Source organism: Capricornis sumatraensis, chromosome X (genome assembly GCF_032405125.1).
Source record: "Capricornis sumatraensis isolate serow.1 chromosome X, serow.2, whole genome shotgun sequence".
NCBI lineage: Eukaryota > Metazoa > Chordata > Mammalia > Artiodactyla > Bovidae > Capricornis > Capricornis sumatraensis.
In genome coordinates this window covers 94500120-94509836 of record NC_091092.1, presented here as the reverse complement: position 1 = coordinate 94509836, position 9717 = coordinate 94500120, and the positions used below count along the sequence as shown (strand labels likewise).

The 9717-nt window shown below is 38.8% G+C and overlaps 1 pseudogene; it reads left to right on the top strand.

Annotated features, from left to right (window-relative positions):
• The first annotated feature begins 892 nt into the window (after positions 1 to 892).
• LOC138071810 (sister chromatid cohesion protein DCC1 pseudogene) lies at positions 893 to 1924 on the top strand (annotated as a pseudogene).
• Positions 1925 to 9717: the final 7793 nt, after the last annotated feature.

Below are 9717 nucleotides of genomic sequence, written 5' to 3'. Positions count from 1 at the left end.
CTGGAGCCTATTATACAGTGTGAAGTCAGAAAGAAACACAAATACTGTAAATAAATGCATATATTTGGAATTTAGAAAGATGGTAATGACAATTCTATATGCAGGGCAGCAAAATAGACATGAATGTAAAGAACAGACTTTTCAACTTTGTAGGAGAAGTGAGGGTGGGATGATTTGAAAGAATACCATTGAAGCATATATATTATCTTATGTAAAACATATGACCAGTGCAAGTTTGATGCATGATGTAGGGGACCCAAAACCAGTACCCTGGAACACTCAGAGGGATGGGGTGAGGAGGGAAGTGTGAGGAGTTTCAGGATGAGGAGACACGTGTGTGCCTATGGCTGACTCGTGTCGATGTATGGCAAGAACCATCACAGTATTGTTAAGTAATTATCCTATAACTAAAATAAATAAATTAATTAAAAATGTGTATGGAACAAAAAAGGACCCTGAATTTTCAAAGCAAACTTGAGGAAAAGAACAATGCTGGAGGTACCACCCTCCTTCAGACTATACTACAAAGCTACAATCATCAAAGTGGCATGGTACTGGCATGAAAACAGAAAAATAGTTCAATGAAAGAGAATAGAGAGACCAGAAATAAACCACACACCTATGGTAAATTAATCCATGACAAAGGAAGGAAGAATATACAATTTAAAAAAATACAGTGTAATTAGTAAATGGTGTGGGGAAAACTGGGTATCTACAGGTTAAACAATGAGATAAGAATATTTCCTCATGCTACATACAAAACTAACCTCAAAAAAAAAATTAAAGATCTAAATGTAAGAACTGAAACCGTGAAACTTTTGAAGAAAGCATAGGCAGAAAACTTCTTGACATATATCATAACAATATTTTTTGGAACTCTGTCCTAAGCCAAATGAAATTAAAGCAAAAATACCCGCCCGTGCTGTGCGGGCTGCTGCAGGCGGGGCACAGTCTAGAGATTCGTGGTGATAAGGATGAGCAGGCCGTTCTGTGCAGTGAAGACAAAACATACGATTTGAAAGTAGCAGACACTTCCAATATGTTGCTTTTTATTCCCGGTTGTAAAATTCCAGAGCAGCTGAAGATGGAAGAAACACACAGTAACATTATTCACACTGAGATCTTTGATTTTTCTAACAACTACTGGGAATTAAGAAGATGTAGACCTAAACTAAAGAAGTTAAAGAAACTTTTGATGGAAAATACCTATGAAGGGCCTGGCAGTGAAAAGGAAAAGGATTCCAGTCACTTAAAATATATGACTGAAGATTTGCTTGATCAAATTCAGGCAAGTGAGGAAGAAATAATGACCCAGTTACAAGTTCTCAATGCCTGTGAGATTGGAGGTTATTGGAGGATCCTCGAATTTGATTATGAGATGAAACTTCTGAATCATATAACTCAGCTTGTGGATTCTGAAACTTGGTCTTTTAGCAAAGTTCCTTTGAATACGTGCCTTCAGGAACTTGGACCATTGGAACCAGAGGAAATGATTGAACACTGTCTTAGATGTTATGGAAAGAAATACACAGAGGAAGATAAGATATGCAGAGCCACAGCACAGATGCTACTTCAGAACGCAGTGAAATTCAACCTCGCTGAGTTTCAGGAGGTATGGCAACAGAGTGTTCCCGAAGGAATGACAACGAGGCTTGATCAGCTTCAGGGTTTGGCCTTGGTAGATAGACAGTCAAGACCAGAAATCATATTTCTGCTGAAAGTGGAAGACTTGCCTGAGGGGGATCAGGAACGGTTCAGTAGTCTGTTCTCTCTGAGAGAGAAGTGGACGGAAGAAGATATTGCTCCATATATTCAAGATTTGTGCAGAGAGAAGCAAACCGTTGGTGCACTGCTCACAAAATATGCTCGATCTTCAATGCAAAATGGTGTCAAAGTTTATAACTCAAGAAGACCCATTTCTTAAAAAGAACAACAGTTTTTTCTTTGGGACTAAAGTTGCTGGATATAAGAAAGTGTTTTTTTTTTTATGTATTTGTATTGCAGACTTTGAAAAACTGAATGCTGTGAGGCCTTTTCTCCTCATCTTCAGCATTTTAAAACTATTCCTCTTTTTTCTTAAAGGTGATAGGGTATTTTATGTCTTTCAGGATATGTTTGTTCCATGTACACAGTGTGAACAAGGATAAAAGTGCTATTTTCTATATTTAGTATATCTTGGTAGTCTATATGAGTTCATTTATAGAGTAACAGGTTTGTTTTTTTATATTGAAAATTGCATTATTTAATTAGGATTTAACATTCTAGTCATCAATAAATTTGAAAGTTTTCTGAGAAAAAAAAAGAAATTAAAGCAAAAATAAACAAATGGGGCCTAAGCAAACTTAAAAGCTATTATACAGCAAAGGAAAGGGTTGACAAAAATCAAAAGAAAACCTAATGAATAAGAGAAATTATTTGAAAATGATATGAGCTACAAGGCATTTATATGTTTTGGTTATTATTTACCCAAATATCCAAATTTATAAACAAAAATTTGTCCAAAATTATAAATATCCAAAATTTTGGATTCATATCCAAAGTATATAAACTCCCAATAAGTCTATATTTTTAAAAAATATACAATCCAATCAAAAATGGGCAGAAGACTTGAATAGAAATTTTTTTAAAATAATACATACAGATGCCTAATAGGCGCATGAAAAGATATTAACCACCTCTATTTAACAGGGAAATGCAAATCAAAACAACAAATGAGGTGTCACCTCACACCTGTCAGAATGCCTTGCCTATCATCAAAATGTCTACAAATAGCAGTAGGAAATGTTGGGCAAAATATAGAGAAAAGTGAACCTTGGTACACTCTTTTTGGGAATGTAAACTGATGTAGCCAGTATGGACAACAGTGCAGAGTCTTTTCAAAATACTAAAAATAAAACTACCATATGATCCTACAATTCCAACTCAATGGACATGAATCTGAGCAAACTCTGGGAGATAGTGAAGGACAAGGGAGCCTTGAATGCTGCAGTTCATGGGGTTGCTCAGAGTCAGACACAATATAGCAACTGAATAACAACAACAATGATCTTGTAACTCCATTCTTAGGTATATATCTTGATAAAATCCACTATTTTGAAAAGATACATGCACCTCAATGCTCATAGAAGCAGTATTTACAATAGTGATAATCTGGAAGCAATCCAAGTGTCCATCAACAGATAGATGGATGTGGAAGTTGTAGTATAGATACAATATTCCATGAGCATATATGTCATGGAATATTACTCAAAAAATTCAAATGGATGTATATGAATAAAGAAAACACTCACAGATATTTTGAAAAATGACTAGTGTTTACTAAAGTGGAGAGAGAAGAAGGGAGGGGCAAATAAGGGTATGGAATTAAAAGATTAAAAACTGCTAACACAGTAAACTATTAGCATTATCTTCTAATAACTTTTAATGGAGTGTACTCTACAAAAATACTGAATCATTATTCTATACACCTGAAAGTAACATAATATTATATATAATATTATAAATCAACTATAATTTAAATAAAATATATCAAACTAGATGTTTACCTCTAAGATGGGGAACAAAGCAAGGATATTTCTTTTCATCACTTGTCCAACATTGTACTAGAAGTCTTATCTAATAAAATTAGAGAAGCAGAGAAAAATACAGATACTTTGGAAAAAAGAAATATAACCATCTTTGTGACATAGCTATGTAGAAAATTCCTAAGAATGATAATATAAAAATAACATTCTTGAGCTTATGAACTACTGTAGTAGGTTCTGCTTTATTGACTATGCCAAAGCCTTTAACTGTGTGGCTAACAATAAACTGTGGAAAATTCTGAAAGAGATGGGAATACCAGACCACCTGACCTGCCTCTTGAGAAATCTGTATGCAGGTCAGGAAGCAACAATTAGAACTGGACATGGAACAACAGACTGGTTCCAAATAGGAAAAGGAGTACGTCAAGGCTGTATATTGTCACCCTGCTTATTTAACTTATATGCAGAGTACATCATGAGAAACGCTGGGCTGGAAGAAACACAAGCTGGAATCAAGATTGCCGGGAGAAATATCAGTAACCTCAGGTATGCAGATGACACCACCCTTATGGCAGAAAGTGAAGAGGAACTAAAAAGCCTCTTGATGAAAGTGAAAGAGGAGAGTGAAAAAGTTGGCTTAAAGCTCAACATTCAGAAAACGAAGATCATGGCATCTGGTCCCATCACTTCATGGGAAATAGATGGGGAAATAGTGGAAACAGTGTCAGACTTTATTTTTTGGGGCTCCAAAATCACTGCAGATGTTGACTGCAGCCATGAAATTAAAAGATGCTTACTCCTTGGAAGAAAAGTTATGACCAACCTAGATAGCATATTCAAAAGCAGAGACATTACTTTGCCGACTAAGGTCCGCCTAGTCAAGGCTATGGTTTTTCCTGTGGTCATGTATGGATGTGAGAGTTGGACTGTGAAGAAGGCTGAGCGCCAAAGAATTGATGCGTTTGAACTGTGGTGTTGGAGAAGACTCCTGAGAGTCCCTTGGACTGCAAGGAGATCCAACCAGTCCATTCTGAAGGAGATCAACCCTGGGATTTCTTTGGAAGGAATGATGCTAAAGGTGAAGCTCCAGTACTTTGGCCACCTCATGCGAAGAGTTGACTCATTGGAAAAGACTCTGATGGTGGGAGGGATTGGGGGCAGGAGGAGAAGGGGACGACCAAGGATGAGATGGCTGGATGTCATCACTGACTCGATGGACGTGAGTCTGTGTGAACTCTGGGAGATGGTGATGGACAGGGAGGCATGGCGTGCTGCGATTCATGGGGTCGCAAAGAGTCGGACATGACTGAGCGACTGAACTGAACTGAGAATACAAGGTTAAGATACAAAAAACAAAAGAAAACAATTGGTTTCTTATATACCATCAAAGAATGATTGGAATTAGAAATTAAAACACAACACCTTAACATTAATACAAAAAAATTTAGCCATAAATCTATCAAAATATGTGCAAGATCCATATGAGGAAAATTACCAAACTCTGATGAAAGAAATTAAAGAAAGTGTAAATACATGTAGATATCCTGCATATTCATGGAAAAGAAAACTCAATATGTTATGGTGTCATTTCTTCCCAACTTGATCTATAGATTCACAATGGCAATCAAAATTATAGCAAGTTACTTTGTGAATATAATTTTTAAAGGATTCTAATATTTACATGGAAATTCAAAATGTAGATTAGCCAATGAAATATTCAAGAAAAATTTAGAAGTCATAAAACTGACCCTTCTTGACAACAAGATTAAGATATTAAAAATGCAGTGTTGTTGAAAGAATAGACAAATTGATCAATGAAGTAGAGTAGAAAAAATAGAAATACACACACTTAACTACAGTCAACTGATGTTTGATAAAAGAGCAAAGGCAATGCAATGGGAAAAGAATAATCTTTAAACAATAGGGCTGGAACAACTGGGCATTCATATGTAAAAAAAAAAATGATATTGACCTTACACTTTTCACAAAGATTAACTCAAAGTGGATCTCATACCTAAGTTAATTGCAAAACTCAAGCTTCAGAAATATAACATAGGTGAACATCTAGATGACCTTGGGTTTGACAAAAGTTTTTTTTGACGCAACATTAAAGGTAAGATCCATGAAAGAAAAATATATAAGCTCGGTTTCTTTAAAATTATAAAATTTTGCTGTGCCAATTACACTGTTAAAATAATGAGAAGACAATGCACACACTGGGAAAAATATTGTCAATATTGCACATCTATTAAAATAGCCAAAATTCAACATACTGCCAATACAAAATGCTGTTGAGAACGTGAAACAACTGGCACGCTCCTTTATTACTGGTGGGAATACAAAATAGTACAACCACTTCGGAAGGCAGTTTAGCAGTTTCTTACTAAATAAACATACTTCTACAATGCAATTCAACAATTAAACTTCCTGGTAGTTACCTAAATGACTTTAAAAATTTTGAACTCACAAAAACCTACATACAAATGTGCACAGCAGCTTTATTAATAATTGCCCAAATGTGGTTGCATCTGTAGGTGGGCATTCCTCCTGCTTCATTGGGTTCTGGGAGAGCAGACACACCCTGTATAAGTTACCTCTGAGTGGATGTGGCCCCTGGAGAGGGCCCTTCCACTGCCTGTATGCTCAGCAGGACCTGGAGGTGGCCAGGCCTGGCCAGCTCTCTGTCACTTCCCAGCCATTTACATGGGGCCTGTGCTTTTCCTGAGGTGTCCCTAGTAGCTCAGACCATAGAGAATCTGCCGTTAATGCAGGAGACACCTGTTTGATCCCTGGGTCAGGATGATCCCTTGGAGAAAGGAATGGCTACCCACTCCAGTATTCCTGCTTAGAGAATTCCATGGAAACAGGAGCCTGGCAGGCAACAGTCAATCAGGTTGCAAAGAATCTGACACAACTGAGTGACTAACACTTTCATTTTCATTTTCTGTGCTTTTGCAAGATTTTTCTCCTTCTGGAGTTGAGAAGTCTGTCTGAGCTGGAGAGGGCTTGAAGCCACCCTTTTAAAATAAGAAATGTAAGGTCCAGGGGAGAAAAGGCCACTTATTGCAGGAGGCTGTTGAGAGATGGGTGGTCAGTCAATGTGTGCTGGGCATGTTGCAGAGGTCAGGAGGGCCTTAGACCAGGACTAGGAAGGCAAGGAAGAGGCCAGCGGCAGGGATGGTCCTGGTGGCTCCTCTCACAGGGTGTGGGCAATGGAATGAACCATATTGTGACATTCAGGCAGGGGCCTGTGGCTTCTTCAGCCAGTTCCAGCAGCTCCTCTTTCGCAAGTACTGGGCTTTGCTGTGGCAACTTCTTCCATGGCAGGGCCTAGCCCACGCTTAGTACTTCAGCTGCAACTGGGAAGCTCAGACCAATGCTGGAACCAGCTGAAGTATGTGATTTAGGATCAGATGGGACAGACAAGTACTTAGAATAGACATCAGGGGATTATGCCTAAACCGTGACAAGTCTCCTTCTTAAAAGTTCAGGCCATCCTGCTGGACTCCATCTTCCCACCTCCCTGACAGCTAGATGTGGGTTTGCCGGTAAGTATTGGCCAATGGGAATTGAATGAAAGGATGTGAGTCACTTAGGCAGTGCCCTGAAAAGCATGGATTTGTCTTGCCCTTTTCCATTTTCTGCTGTCTGGTGACTATGGGAACAGCTATCTTGAACAAAGAAATAGAAGTATGAGAATTGGGGGATTCCCTTCCAGGCTGATGGAGAAGGCAATGGCACCCCACTCCAGTACTCTTGCCTGGAAAATCCCATGGATGGAGGAGCCTGGTAGGCTGCAGTCCATGGGGTCGCTAAGAGTCAGACACGACTGAGTGACTTCACTTTCACTTTTCACTTTCATGCATTGGAGAAGGAAATGGCAACCCACTCCAGTGCCTGGAGAATCCCAGGGATGGGGGAGCCTGGTGGGCTGCCGTCTATAGGGTCACACAGAGTTGGACACGACTGAAGTGACTTAGCAGCAACAGCAGCAGCTTCCAGGCTGACAGCCACTTTCAACCATCTTAGTAGAAGTCAGGGATAGAGATGGATTACCCAGAAAATATCTGGGGAGAAACCTCTTGTCTAATGAAGTCAATTCCCATGACACACACAAGAGACTCCCAAAGTTGAAGATTTCACACCAGTAGAACTACTGCCAGCTTGGACAGTGAGAGACAGAGAAGGGGCAAAACAAAAGAGGGCTGTTGAACTCCCAAAATTCTAGGGGCAGGAAACAGGCTGATTAAAGAACACAGATATAAACAGGGACTTAGTTCGGTTCAGTTCAGTTGCTCAGTTGTGTCCGACTCTTTAAGACCCCATGGTCTGCAGAATGCCAGGCTTCACTGTCCATCACCAACTCCCAGAGCTTGCTCAAACTCATGTCCATTGAGTCAGTGATGCCATCTAACCATCTCATCTTCTGTTGTCCCCTTCTCCTGTCTTCAATCCTTCCCAGCATCAGGGACTTTTCCAATGAGTCAGTTCTTCACATCAGGTTGCCAAAGTATTGGAGTTTCAGCTTCAGCATCAGTCCTTCCAATAAATATTCAGGACTGATTTCCCTTAGGATTGAGTGGTTTGATCTCCTTGCAATCCAAGGGACTCTCAAGAATCTTCTCCAACACCACAGTTCAAAAGCATCAATTCTTCAGCACTCCACTTTCTTTATAGTCCAACTCTCACATCCAAACATGACTACTGGCACTATCCTTCAGGGAAAAGAACAGATGGCTCCTGAGGAGGCAGCTCAAACCCAGATGACATGCTCAGGCCCTTAAACCTATCAGTGTTTGTGCTGCTAAATTCTGTAACTGGTTGAAACCAGTGATATCTTTTCCTTATATGGTCTCCCATTGTGAAGGACAGTGTCCTATGTCTTATTACTGGTGTCTTATGCATCTCCCACTGATTCTGAGAAGCAAGCAAGTTATAAAACTTGACAGGAAGAAAAAAAAAAACCTCCTATAAAAAAGATAGGAGTTTTGTCCCAGGATGAATCATACCCAGAACTCACTCATACTGATTTTACACAATGAGATTGGAGATTTTGGAGCTAATGAAATTTAGATGAGACTTCAATGGGTAGGCACTTTTGGTGATGTTAGGATGAGATGAATGCATTCTGTACATGAAATGACTGTGGATCCTGAGGCTACAGACTCCAGCCTGAGGTAGTAGCATACCTTCACTTTATGTACATATCTTGGTCTCCCAAAACTGTGAACATTACCTTATATGGCAAAAGAATTTTGTAGCTGGAAAATTATTAATATTACAGTGGTTGACTCATAATCTAAATGGATCTTGGATCACTCTGTTCTTAGCAGAAAATAAAGATATGACACAATATGAGACTAAAATAATAGAAGTATCCCAGAAGACGATTCAATCTCACTTCTAGCATCTCAGGTTTTAATCAACTTTGGGCTTCTATGTCCCAATCTAGAGTAAACCAGTCAAAAATACTAGAAACTCTCATATTCATGATGGGATGGCATTCTTTTAGGTCTAATACATCTAATAGGAGTATTAACACCCCCCCAAAAAAAATAAATAAAAAGGACTTATTGTAGAATCCCAAGGAAGGCATATGATTGGAGCATTCAAAAGTTATAAGAAAAATTTTAATTATTAGTAAAACTTTAATCGACAAAGGACAGAAATGTTATGGACATAACAGAAGCAGAAGATTTTAAGAAGAGGTGGCAAGAATACAAAGAACTGTACAAAAAAGATCTTCATGACCAAGATAATCACGATGGTGCGATCACTCACCTAGAGCCTTAGGTGTAGAGTTAGATTATTTATTTGACTTTTTTCTTATTTCTTGAGGTAAGTCTGAATTGCTATGAAACTTCCCCTTAGCACTGCTTTTACAGTGCCTCATAGGTTTTGGGTTGTTGTGTTTTCATTTTCATTCATTTCTATGCATATTTTGATTTCTTTTTTGATTTCTTCTTTGATTTGTTGGTTATTCAGCAGCGTGTTGTTCAGCCTCCATATTTGGAATTTTTAATAGTTTTTCTCCTGTCCGTTCAGTTCAGTTCAGTCACTCAGTCATGTCCGACTCCTTGCAAACCCATGAATCACAGCACCCCAGGCTTCCCTGTCCATCACCAACTCCTGGAGTTCACTCAGATTCACGTCCATCGAGTCAGTGATGCCATCCAGCCATCTCATCCTCTGT